Here is a 14983-nt window from a genome sequence, read left to right on the forward strand (position 1 = left end):
CTAATTTTTGTGAATTCATCTTTAACTGTTTATGGATTTGACTGTCTTAATTTTTATGTAGACTGATTTTTTTATATTTTTTACTATGTATTACACCTGGAGCTTTTCTCCCCGGGCCTCTACTGAAAATGGACATATATCCAGTTAGACTAGCCCGGTCAACAAATGTAAAATAAATAAAATAAAATAAATAAATACATTTGTGATGCGGGGAAGGTTGAGGAATGGGAGTAGAAAAGGTTTAAGGACCCTTCAAACTCTTACTGTCCATGTGTTTGAACATATAAATATATACTGTCCAGTAAAAGTGACACCTTTAAACCAATATGCATCAGCTATACATTTTTTTCTCCTCTCCCTTCATGGGACCCACCCATTGTCTCAACAAACTTTCCCTCCTTGGCTCATTCATTCCTCCAGAGGAAAAGGGCAAGCATCCCTGAACTGTGTGAAAGCAATCTCAACCCAACTGTTGTCATTGTGTGGGCCTTGTTAGCCCATTTGCTCCCTTGTAGGTGTGAGTCAGACATTAGGGAGTAGGCCATTCATTGGTTCCATGAAGACCTCCAACCACCTTCCCCCCAAACTCCTCACCATAGGTGGCTTGTGGCTAGCAAACTTGCAATGACTTCCTGGGCAAGGACTGATGTGTGCAATCCCATACATAACATCCCTGACAAAGCGAGCTTACCCTAGTAACTTCCCACCTATGATCTCCTACCCTCCAGTAGATGTCAATAAATTGGTGGACTTGGCTACCTTCCTCCCCAGGATGGGCAAGCTGGCATGGGTCACTCAAGCCCATCCTCATTCTCCTCCTCCTCCTCACAGCCTCTTCTGTGACTGTACCATTAAATGAATATGGGTTCCCTGGGTCACAAGTCTTCATTCCTCCATGTCATGCGGCTAGGCATGTACATCAGTTTTCCTTTGTGCAAAACAGAGAATGAAGGAAGACTCACAAGGGGAAAGTATATTTCAGTTATGTACACAAACATTTAAAAAAAAGCACAATGTGATATCCTCATAGTCAGGCTTAGGAGGTTCAAAATAGCATTATAGTTGTTTGTTTATACAAGCAAGCGAACTAGACCACTGAGGCCCCTTTTCAGACACAACTCTGTTTTATATACATACATATATATGTGTGTGTGTGTGTGTGTGTGTGTGTGTGTGTGTAGATATATATATATATATATATATATATATATATATATATATATATATATATATATATATATATATCTACATCTACACACACACACACACACACAAACACACATAGATTCTTGTCCCAGAGACTTCCCATACTCTGGAATAAACTACCTGTCTATATCAAACAAAGCTCCTCATTAGCACTCTTCAAGAAAAATCTTGATGATTGGATGGGAAATAGGAAATTCACCCCAGGGATCACCTCTGTGGCTCTGCTCGACAGTGGCACAGGAAAATAATTTTCTTGGGTGGCAAAAGTCAGGGTACCTTTTTGGCTGGGCTTGTATAGGCCCCAGGGCCGATAGCCTAGTACCTACCTATGAACCTAAAAAGATGAATAGATACCCAATTATGCAAAGGTAATATAGTTGTACAGTATGACATTAACATTAAATATGCTATCAAAACTAGTTTTTCACTGACATAGTACCCGTCAACCTATGACTGACCTTATTGACCTGTTCTTTTTGATAAAACAGTCAGAATGTAAATACAGCTGCAAAATTCTGTGAGGACTACTATTTAACAGCTCCTAGAGAACTAGAAGTAACACCCATAAATATAAATTCCTTGCAGAGTTTATTAAACTTGAGTAACACTGAAAAGATTTTAACTTAACAGGAAAGGAATGTTAGTTTTATCCTTCAAGATTTGTCCATTGTGGATATTGCCAAAATAATCTGCAGTGTGTATGTATATGTATAGATATATTTGTATGTATGTGCTTATATGCTATAAATGTATGTATATGTATATGTGTATGTATAGGTATATGTACAGATATATTTATATGTATGTGCATGTATATATGTATAGCTATAGATGTATGAAAACACTGAAAACACAAATCATACACATACAGAGTTTAAACAACATAAATCATAGCACTTTCCACCAAGGGTAAGCAGGGGGGGCAAGCCCCCCAGCACCCCCCACACCCCCTGCTACTTAAATATATCAACTCCAAGATTGCACTTAGTGTAGTGAAGTGCAATCTTGGAGTTGATATATATGTTGTTTAAACTCAGTATATGTATGATATGTGTTTTCAATGTTTTGAATTTCAGTGTTTTAAGTTTTCAAGATTTTGAAGTTTCAGTGTTTTGATATTTCAGTGTTATGAAGTGAATCCGTACAGACATATTTATATGTATGTGCATGTATATATGTATACGGATATATGGATAGCTATAGATGGATGTATATGTACAAGTATATGTACAGATATATGTAAATGTATGTGCATGTATATGTATATGAATAGATATAGGTATATGTATACATATCTGACACACACATATATATATATATATATATATATATATATATATATATATATATATATATGGATCCCCTACACAACGCCGACATTCCAGAATGCCGATACCATATGATCGACATTCAGAATGCCGACATTGTGAGAGGTCCATATAAAAGGAAAATAAAATTTTCTTTCAATTGTTAGTAGGGGGGCTATGCCACCCTGCACCCCCCGTGGGAGGCTCTGCCCCTCACACCCCCCGTAACTTTAATATACCAACTCCAAGATTGCACTACAGTGCAGGAATGGAAATCTTTCCATTCCGCACTATAGTGAGATGCCGGTTCTGCATTGTCGGCATTCTGAATGTCGATCTGGAGTGTCAGCAAACTGAAGGGGATCCATATATATATATATATATATATATATATATATATATATATATAATATATAACATATATATAGATATGTATGGATGTACCATTAAAGGACAAGCAGTGGCTTTGCCATTTGTTTGTGACTCACAGACGGTTAGGGATTGCCATAATGTGCCAGTGTGTATGGAGTAGTATCTAGGTTCATCTAGCTTTGTAAGTCACAAACACAAAATACAGAGTTTGATTCTTACATTTCGTCACTTTCTAGGAGGTGGGTTTGGCTCAATGTTTAATAAGCGCAGAGTACAAGGTTTGATTCTGACCTCGGGCAACTGGTTAAGCTTAAAATAGACCCTTCAGGGCATTTAGCTTAGTATCCACCTGTAAACCTATGAACTCCTTCCACAATTGGTGATATAATTCTTAAAATCTGTAAACATTTGTTTTACTAGGGCATACACTGGGAATAATTGTAGTCACAATCAGTAACTTGTCAGATTACTTTCTTTTAGTTCTATTGCTCCATGAATGTTTTACTAACTTATTTAATTTTATTAGTCAATGCGTACTTGTTTAGGGTAAATGAAATGCTGAGGTGATAATGTGTGCATCTAGATCACTGATGTATATTCATATTATTTGTTCTTGTTCATGTATTAAAGATGTATATAATACCTCCGCCTTCCAAAGTGTCCTCGGGCAAAACTGTACCAAGTATTAAATCCAAGTTGAAAACCACGGGACACACCACGAGAAGTGAGGGTTTCTTCTTTTTATTCAAAACAGCATAAAAACAGAAAAGATAAGCGCTTTCGCGTGCTAAGATGCACGCTTCTTCAGATCTCATTAAACAGTAGATACATCCTGTTTCAAATAGTAAACTGCAACCAATAAAAATACAATTCTAATTAGCAGCTTAACAGCTTCAATTAAAACTTCCTATTCATTTATTCAGTTAATCTGTGGTTTCCTGTTAGGTAAATACCTAATCATTCACTGTTGTAACTCTAACGAACAGCAAATAAACAAAGCCAAACGTTACAAAACTATATTGGATGAACGTTCTCAGCAAACCATTACATTTAAAATTCACTTCTTATTGTCATTAGTGTACTTGTGCTGATAAATCATTAGTGTCATGTTGCTACTAGTACCAAGTTAAAACCAAAAAACATAATAAAATTAAGCAATCTATTCTTGAAACACATATAGACTTTTGTAACAGTCTATCTAAATGCGCTTTATTAAAGGTGAACAATCACTGTTAATTGAAACTTAACAATCATTCTTCAGCATAAATTTAGTTGGAAAGACTCAGTAAATCTATAGATCTGAGTTGCTTGTAGGACCTGCTCGTTGTTGATATATTCATGTAATGTAAATATTATAGAACTGTTTCCTACTCTAAGACAACATCGAAAATACTTTATTAACAAATAACGCTGAAATGTTTCTCCTGTGCCTACGTGCGTGCGCTATATCTAATATTTTGTGTAGTTGTATTACTCTAAAGCAACATCGAAAATACTTTGTTAACAAATAACGCTGAAAATATCTCTCATGTACCTACGTCGTGTACGCTATGTCTATTATTTTATATTAGGTAGATTAACCTGCCTAATATTAAGACTGTTGGAAGTGAAGTCTTCCACGTAAAGTACACTAACTACTACTTGGATTATATATGTGTCTGAATTTGACTTACAAATACGGACCCTATAAATAATGAGACTTGAAATAAAAAACAAAAAATAATAAAACTTAAAATAAAAAACAAACAGCCTTAATTACAATATAAAACATATGTAATTTCATTAACTAATAAATAAAATTCCTCAGTTCAATAACGTAAATATAATAAGTCTATCATACAGTACAAAATTTATATATATATTTCATTAATAAGACAGTTCACTTGGACTAAATATTATCTCATCCATATTAGATCATTTAATAATATAAATGTTAAATTCTATTTTATAGCGTGTCTTCAGCAAAAAATATGCCAGGCATATCAATCAACATGTCACTCATGAGTTCAGGTTTAGGGTCTTGCAGACTTTAGAGAAAAATAGCAGAATGGGTGATAATACTAACCATTTAGCTAAACTGGAATTGAACTGGATCTTTAAGACAGGAGCACATAGAGATCCAGGAATTAATAACTACATCTCACTGAAACCTATTTTAAAGTAAAATCATTTAGATAAAAATTAGAACACAAATAAAAATAGTTTTTATTAAGGCAATACAATAAAATGTTTCAATCATGAAATTTCTCAACATGTAATATATAATAAAGTAACTTGTTTAGCTACTCTTTATTATATTAAAGTCAGTTAGAGATATATATTTTCAAGGGCGATTATCGCCAGATTCAGATCTCTGATAGTATACTGTCAAGTTATAGAACCACAACTATACTATGCTTCTTAAGAGCTCACCTTAAGAGCTCATTTTGAGACTCCCATTAGCTTTGGTTTAGTCAGAAGCAGGCATTAAATTAATACACAAAGCAATTAATGGCATTAAATCTTGACTTTGTCATGACAGAAGAAGCATATATTTTTTGCTGAAGACACGCTATAAAATAGAATTTAACATTTATATTATTAAATGATCTAATATGGATGAGATAATATTTAGTCCAAGTGAACTGTCTTATTAATGAAATATATATATAAATTTTGTACTGTATGATAGACTTATTATATTTACGTTATTGAACTGAGGAATTTTATTTATTAGTTAATGAAATTACATATGTTTTATATTGTAATTAAGGCTGTTTGTTTTTTATTTTAAGTTTTATTATTTTTTGTTTTTTATTTCAAGTCTCATTATTTATAGGGTCCGTATTTGTAAGTCAAATTCAGACACATATATAATCCAATTAGTAGTTAGTGTACTTTACGTGGAAGACTTTACTTCCAATAGTCTTAATATTAGGCAGGTTAATCTACCTAATATAAAATACTAGACATAGCGCACACGCACGTAGGTACAGGAGAGACATTTCAGCGTTATTTGTTAATAAAGTATTATTGATGTTGTTTTAGAGTAATACAACCACACAAAATATTAGATATAGCGCACACGCACGTAGGCACAGGAGAAACATTTCAGCGTTATTTGTTAATAAAGTATTTTCGATGTTGTCTTAGAGTAGGAAACAGTTCTATAATATTTACATTACATGAATATATCAACAACGAGCAGGTCCTACAAGCAACTCAGATCTATAGATTTACTGAGTCTTTCCAACTAAATTTATGCTGAAGAATGATTGTTAAGTTTCAATTAACAGTGATTGTTCACCTTTAATAAAGCGCATTTAGATAGACTGTTACAAAAGTCTATATGTGTTTCAAGAATAGATTGCTTAATTTTATTATGTTTTTTGGTTTTAACTTGGTACTAGTAGCAGCAGCATGACACTAATGATTTATCAGCACGAGTACACTAATGACAATAAGAAGTGAATTTTAAATGTAATGGTTTGCTGAGAACGTTCATCCAATATAGTTTTGTAACGTTTGGCTTTGTTTATTTGCTGTTCGTTTGAGTTACAACAGTGAATGATTAGGTATTTACCTAACAGGAAACCACAGATTAACTGAATAAATGAATAGGAAGTTTTAATTGAAGCTGTTAAGCTGCTAATTAGAATTGTATTTTTATTGGTTGCAGTTTACTATTTGAAACAGGATGTATCTACTGTTTAATGAGATCTGAAGAAGCGTGCATCTTAGCACGCGAAAGCGCTTATCTTTTCTGTTTTTATGCTGTTTTGAATAAAAAGAAGAAACCTTCACTTCTCGTGGTGTGTCCCGTGGTTTTCAACTTGGATTTAATTCTTGTTCATGTATATAATGCTGTATGTTTGTTGCTGTCATTTGGCCCGAGTCATAACTGAAAATGGTCCAGTTCATTTATCCAGTTAACCAAGTAAGTAAGTTTTTTGTGTCTTTCGGCTTTTCCCGGTTAGGGGTCGCCACAGCAGAACTCCGGTCCGCTAATGATTGGTAGTTGATTTTTATGTGCTGAGTTACCAGCCCTGACGCACAACCTTCAACGAAGGTACGCCCATTCACGCATGTCTCCACGCAGAAGACACAACCTTCAACGAAGGTACGCCCATTCACGCATGTCTCCATGCAGAAGACGCTCTGAGAATCGAACCGGCAGCGTCTTACTGTGAGGTGGCAACGCTACTGCAGCACCACCACCGCGGGTATAACCAAGTAAGTAAGTAAATAAATAAATAAATGTCGGCAAGGTATATTCAAAAATAAGGAAAACAGCACCCATGAAGGGTTCTGTCCATAAGGTAGTGGAATTTAAGACACAGATCACTAATGTCTTAAGATTTAAGATTTTAAGTCTTACAATCTTAACAGCAACAGGACTGGATAAAGGTTGTGCACATAAATTAAGAACTGACCAGTGGGCAGGGGTAACATAAGGATGTGGTCAGGATAAAAGCCTTTAACTTCAGGTATGTTACAAAGCTAAAAGTTAAATCCAGGTCTTTTTAGCATTATGTATCTGACACAGATAAAAGACTGTGTGATAAAGTGAGTCTTTTTTGATTTTTTTGCCAATATCAGGGCACTAGTAATAATTTTAATGACAGAAACTGTAAAATTATGGAACTATGACAGTGCATCAACAACAATTCTACTGAATGTTGATAAACCAAAAAAAATAATTCTGAAACAATTTATGTATTCCTACTCTGAGGCTGCACAACAGTAGAAAAAATGGGATCCCCACTGTCAGTGAAAGTTGTTTTATCAGCTTTCCTTCCATTTACTGGCATTAGGTAAACCTACAGTTCATAAATCGATAGGTTCCCAAAATCATCTCTACAAGCTGGCAAACTGTGCATGGATATGACAGTTGGGATTCAGTGTGAAGAACTGTAGTCTTCTGACTTCAGAAACAGAAACCCTAAAGGGAAGAAGTATGAGAGAAAAGCACAGAAGTGAATAGTAACTGGGGAAAATGATCTAAGTTATCTACATATACAAAGAGACAATGACTACATCTAATAGGACGTGGAGTTACATGACTAGCAGTACTGTATTAATTAATACAAATGCATTACAATTGTTTTACATTAATATGCAACAAAGAAGTGACACTAAATAAAAAGAATAGGAGATACCAGACCATGGCTGATAAAATCATCATACAATTTAATTCAAGAAGTAAAGAGGTGAGCGCTTTCACAGCCAAAGCTGCTTCATCTGGGCTGTGTGGATATAATGCAAGCTGAGCCTTAAAACAGTTTCTAGTTTATGCACAGCTCCTGAAAATATTTTATAAGACACATTGAACACATGTGATGAGACTGACTATATATGATTAGACTGCACTGTGTCCACTGAGTTGTTTGTACCAACAATACAAGCGTGACATACAGACCTCCAAGATTTGTGTGATTTACTTTTGTCATAAAAATGTACAGGCGGCAATGTCACAACAATAGAATAAGAACACCACACAGTATACAGATATAAAATAAGTATGAGAAAGGTGGTGGAAAAATCTCAGTCCATCCTCCATTTTTATGCCAATTCAGGGTCATGGAGGGTCACTTCTTCTGGCAAGCGATAGGTGTAAGGCAAGTATCAGCCTTAGGATGCTAGTCCAATTCAGGGTGAGCACATGCACACACACTCACATGCACACACAAACAAAACTACAGTCAGATGTTCAGTTAGGGTGAATTCATTATATCCAATCCACCCGCCCATATGTCTTTATAATGTCAGAAGCAGCAGGAGACACCAGTGAAAACAAATTCAAACTCGTGGAAAATACGCAAACAATATAAATGCACATCAAAAGTACTAGGACTACTGCATGAAGGTCTTGTGGGCAGAAAGCTAGGTTAAAAAATGTAGTTTTGGGTAATGGGTGATGGCACCTCATTCCAGTACTGTCTATTTCTTTCATTTAGCAGATAGAGTAAATTGGTGCTTGTGAGTAATCTACAGATAAGGCAACGGCAGCAGTAGGAGCAGGGGCTCAGTATTAATAAGGATGGGTAGACGTTAGGTGCCTCAGGAGTGTGAGGGTCTGCAAACACATGGACATAAAATGGAAAATGAGATAAAAAAGCAAAAGCAGTACTTGCTGCAATGCGCTGCCTGCCAACATACTTCATTCCCCGTCTCTTTCTCTCTCTCTTTTATGGCAAGTTCTTACATTACTTTGCAATCTCATTTTAAGAAGATGATTGCACAAGCAAGTATGAGTGCACCTACAGCCATGCTTCAAAGTATGAGTACCTTCAATATTGGAAGAATGGTTGAAGGCTGGGTATTTCATAGTAGATTCTTTTCTTTAATTAAGACTTTAAAAGTTATGTTTATAAAACTGGCACTATGGCTAGCCATGCTTTCCAAACTTTTAGTGAGTAGTGAAAGCACAGGCTAAATAACGGTGGGCAAAGCACTGCTGCTCAGATGCTGCAAACGTAAACCACAGACAGTGTCTTCTTACAAGCTGGAATGGATAACAGCTGTGCCCACTAAATACTAGCATAGGCTTTGCCTCTTCCATGACTCTGAACTGGAGTAAGTGGGAAATTTGGGAATGAATGGCTCCACAAGTCTTGTGCACTAAGCATAACAATATAACAAAAATTGATTAATCATTAGGTGAAGCAATGACTAGAAAACAGAGGAGCATCTCTTTGTAAGAGGAAGCCATAGGATCATAGGGTCATAGCAGGTTACTAGGCTATCGAGCCAGAGGTAATTTCAAGCCTAGCCGTTTCATCCCACTGTAATACCATAGATACTCTAGTCAATACCACATTTGCAGATCTCACCTTCCCAGGTACACTGAATGTAATATATCTGCAAAGAATGGCTTAAATTCAGAAAAGAAAGAAACTGTAAGAATACAAGAAGAGCATCCTAAATCCCAGAGGATAAAGTCTACATTCCTAGAAGGTGAGAGACAAGGAGCCTTTCAAGGACATCAAATGGAACTGTTTGCATTCTACATATGTGCGACAATTACTGAAGTTCATAATCGCTCTCAGCTTCATGATCTTGGAACAAGGAAAGACAGTTTTACTCCTCTGTAATTGGTTTCTAAAATAAGGGCAGCTCTTAGTAGACTATGGATCCCTTCTCAAATGGAAGAGCATTAGCAGGTAATACCCTCTGGTGTCAAGACGATTTTTCAGGCTCACCTCTTATGTTCTAAGATGTAACAACAAACTATTAGAGTACACATATTGGTTGCCGCCTGAAGACAGCCACTGAGATGTAATGAAAAGAGTCCTCTCAAGTGTCTGTTATAAGACATTTGTCAGGGCAAATGTGATCAATAAATTTCAAGAATGTGGGCTAAGCATCACATGGAACTTTTGAAAAAAAATGGAAAAAGAAAAAACACACAGTGAATCTTTGATTTGGCTTGCTGTTTTCTTCTTTCAGTCGATAAGAACATACTAAAGCCCCCCGAACACATCTGTGTATCTCATAATATATATGTGTGTGTGTGTGTGTGTGTGTGTATATATATATATATATATATATATATATATATATATATATATATATATACACACACAAACACAGACACACAAACAATAGAATAGATGGTTTCTTCCTTCTACTATATGCCATTAGTGACAGATTGAATTTTCTTCTTCAGATAAATATGGACTTTCAAAGAAAATTCTGATGACTGGTTTCAGGGACTCATTAGTTACAAGTTACTAAAGACATATAGATACTCCTGGGTAGCAGTACTTCAGTAGCTAAATAAGAAGGTAGGAACTGATTAAAGGAATCCAAAGTGATTTTGTAAATTTTATTTGCTGTGGGTATTTTACCCATGTGAGCAGCTACAAATGCAGCGACAGGTCTCACTGCTCATGACTTATTCCCCTCCTTAGATAACATTTCTACATGGTTCTTCAGCAGTATCACTGAAGCAGCATATGGTGCTGTCTCTCTCACACACACACACACACACACACACACAGGTATAGATACACCATAACGACTATAAAGAACAGCAGATTAGTATGCTAATGTACATGGGTACGAACATTCAAACAAATGAACCTTCAAAGAAGATGACAAGAGCAGATTTGGGGTCCATCAAGTCTGCCTGTTTAATATAGCTAGCACCCCTGCAGATACCCTTCCCTTAATTCTGTCTCAGCTATTCTCTGATATATTTTAAATCATACCTCTCAAATGTACAGATTTTTGCAGAATGTCCAAAATTTTGTCTGATATTTTTGGTCTGTTCGTCATAAAATTTATGTTTTTCTGGCAAACTGATGACAATTGAAGTCACTGAATAATGGCACATATTGGTGTTTCAGACATCTTATCCTTCAAAAATACATGCTAAATCAAAATCTGTTATTTTAGCAACTTCCTAAGTTTATATAGCAATATTTAAAATCTGTACCTGAGTTTGGTCCTTTATCCCCTGGCCTTGTCCAGATTTCTTGCACTAAGAGGTTAAGAGATATGTTTCAAATTGCCTGAACAACAAATAGCTGAATGTGCTGTGTCTGTAGGTTTGAGATAATATCTGTAAGGAAACAATGGAAATGACCCAAGTCCTTGCAAAAAGGAAATGTTCATAAGTGAACTAAAAAAGATAATGTCAGGCAAGGCAATGAGGCCCAGTGGGACACCTTTAAACTTTTGAAGGAAGCTTGGAAGCTTGAAAAGAAAGCATTTGAACTACATTTTGCACTCAGGGAAGTACATTTAAATTGTCTTAACATTTAAATCAGTTTTGTGTGTTGTGCTTGCTCTTTGTCTGAAGTTAAAGTTATTAATTTTAAAGCATTTTTATAGCCTGTATTGCTTTTCAACTAGTTTCTGTGCAGGGCCTAGGTGTTCTGAGTAGGCAGTCATTTTACTGCATTTTTACTAGCTCTCTTCTGACTCTGAATCTAAAGCTAGAAAACTGATTTGGTATTGACATCATCCATTGTTATTTCCTTGTGTTCTTAATTATATTATCAGCACTACTCATCCAGTTCTTTGTTTTACTCACTTTTCAAATAGTAGCCATTGTTATTTTTCTGAGCTCTTAAGTGGATTATTAGCATTGTTCATTTAATTCTGTGTTGTAGAAACTTAAATCCAGCTTAGGCCAGTTGTGTGAGTTGTAACTACAGCTTGTGGTAATTAACCTAGTAGTAAGATAGCCTGGTCTGTCTGAGTTGGGAAACACAGTGGTAAGCCAAGTGAAAATTACTCGTGGTAGCTAGTTGTTCGATTGTTTCTGATATTTTTTTCACTTTTGGCTAACTAAAGTGTGTTTTAAATTAAGAAGATTGGGACTGCAATTCTAGTGGGAGTATTAAGGTAGCCTGGTCTCTCTGAGCTGGGAAACCCACAAAAGGGCTTAAAGTAGCAAACCTATAAAGCTATTACTTAGGACTTTAGCCTGAAACACAGAAAGGATTTGCATGCTCTTAAACTGAGCAGTTAGAGCATCAAACATCACTAATATCAGATCATAACACTATCTAACATCTAACCTTAACCCTAGACACCACTCAGGTGATCCCTGTGAAATCAAGTGCCTAAACCATAACAGCTCAACCTAATATTGGGCCTGACAACGCAGATTTGCAGATTCCTAATATCTCTGTGGCCAGCTTGGTAGATGTGGGTATCCTGCGACAATGCAGCAATTGTCTTGTACTCAAGTCAATCTTTTAAGCCTTAGATAAATTAACACAGTATGTAAGAGATGTACATATATTACTTTCTTGGAGGAAAAATCTCACTTAAAAACAAGGTTGTCAAGAACACAAACTAAATCTTTCACACATACTGCTCACTACACACACAGACCTTCTTATGCTGAAGCATTTAAAAGAAACCTTTCCAAACCTCAGAGTCCTTCTAAGCCATCAAACAGCATCACCTATTGTCAGCAATTACTAAAGCACACACCGAAAGTAATACCTAACACCACACATAAGCCTACATCCAATGATCCCTAGGAACAAAGTCCATAAGGGAAGTAAACACTTTACCTAGGATTCTTGTCATAGGGGATTCTATTATATGACACACACATGCCCCTCTCAGCAGGTTGGACAATGAGAAGATAACAGATGCCTATCTGGAACTAGGATCTGTAATATCCCATGCAAATTCAAATCACTGCACAACAGGCACCAATACGATTCTATCATAGTCCATGTGGATCTACATGACCTGAGACATACCTCACTGGACTATATGAAAAAAGACATTATGCATCTCTATGAATGTGTGAGACAGGCATGTGCCACAGTATGAACAGAAAATGATTGACTTTAATAACTGGCTTAGTTTCTGGTGTCACTCCAGGGAAATCTAATATCTATCAGCATGAGAAGACATGGTTAACAGAACACATTGCTTTGCCAAGAATGGTCTGCACCTATCCCCCCTGGGTTTTCACATATTGGTTAAAACTTTATCCACCCCTTACAGCCTTTCCGTTAATATCAAAAAGATAGAACTACCAGCATAGCAAAAAAAAAAAAAAAAAAAAAAGAAAAAAGCTTAAAGAAACCTTAAGGTGTTACTGCTCAATGTTAGGAGCCTACGCAAGAAATCCTACAAGGTCTCCTCACTTTGGATAATGTAAACATCTGTGCTGCTACCAAGACTTGGTTTAAGGCTGCAGAAAATACTCTGGTAGTGCAAAGCTACAGTGCCTTCCACACATTTAGACCAAAAGCAGCACAGACAGAGGCTAAAGGATGTTTGAAAACAAAACAAAGATTGTGACTTTTTTATATTTTACTTTTACTGTTGACTCAGTTTTTCCTTATGACCACACAAAATTATGTAAACTTAGGTACTGGTGATAATTTACATACATGTGCAATGTATTATGGGTAATAAAAGCACCACACTTCTTTAGAGGAACAGCTACTTGTTTACATTATTGTTTCACAAATAGAACATCAAATATGTTAAATTTTAAAGGATGGGTGTTCCACCTGTGAGAAATCACACCCAAATTGTCTTATTAGGATATAAGACTCCCATATTGCTGCAGCTAGCATGAAAAAAAATGATAGCTTATACAATAATGTAGGAAGTGAAGGATTGTGTATACAGTCTTTCACACGGTCATGTCAGGCGTTTTCAGTGTCAAGAACATTTTCTGGTGCTTATGAATGAAATTAATTGTGAAAGCAGTACACTATTTACCCCAAACACTGTAAAACATTATTTGGTTTGTAGGAAAGCAATTACTCCCATCACTAATTGTTGGTTATTTACATTTGCTAAGGAAAGTGTGCCAATACACTTTAACAGCAAATGAGTTGTCACATGAACAGTTGTTATTAAGTATATCACTATTTTTATTTTCAAATTTTAACATTACTGTGCTTTATGTAGCACTAAAAGGTTTCCACAGTGCAAACATAGGGAGAACTACAATTAAGACATTTTATTTATGGGCCATTTGCCATGCAAGATAGCTTTTTCTTAACAACTGTTAAACATTTTTACAGTTTGCCTTTATTACAAAACATCATATATCCTAAATTATATCTTGACAAAGCTATAAGTACTTCACTGCCATTTTCTTTAAGCTAAGCTTACTTAGAAGGCACTTCTTAAGATAGCAAGTGAACTATCCAGTTTGTAAACAGTGTGAGACACCTGGGTTCTAAAAATAATTATCTACTTTGTGAGGAGTACTTAATACCTCAAAATAAGCAAATAGTTATTTCTGCAAACATATTGCATGCTTGAAATATCTGCCTAGCACACAATGTGGGTTTAGTCATGTTGCAAGATAGTATAAGGTACCTTTTAACTGTCAGATGCATAAGGACATTAATGGTTCCTGATGATTGTGGCCTGACGAGTCTGATATGCAACGCTATGGAACGCATCATCATGGACCTAATAAACAAAGATATAGAGAATCTCCAAACTCTGGATCCCACACAGTTTGGTTTTGTGATGGGTAGATCATGCCTGCTCAACTTGATCGACTTCTTTGAGTCGGTCACCAGAGCTGTGGATGAAGGCAAGGTGGTTCATACAGCCTTCCTTGATCTGGCCAAGGCCTTTGATACCATTCCCCCACTCAGGAGTCATAGAAAAAC

General features: G+C 35.8%; 1 protein-coding gene across 1 annotated transcript in view; it reads right to left on the minus strand.

Annotated features, from left to right (window-relative positions):
* Window positions 1-14983, minus strand: part of LOC122788950 (transmembrane protein 150A-like) — a 656138-nt gene that overhangs the window by 246321 nt on the left and 394834 nt on the right. The gene's annotated exons all lie outside the window — the stretch shown is intronic.

Source organism: Protopterus annectens, chromosome 14.part0 (assembly GCF_019279795.1).
Source record: "Protopterus annectens isolate FY-2018-M chromosome 14.part0, PAN1.0, whole genome shotgun sequence".
Lineage (NCBI taxonomy): Eukaryota > Metazoa > Chordata > Ceratodontiformes > Protopteridae > Protopterus > Protopterus annectens.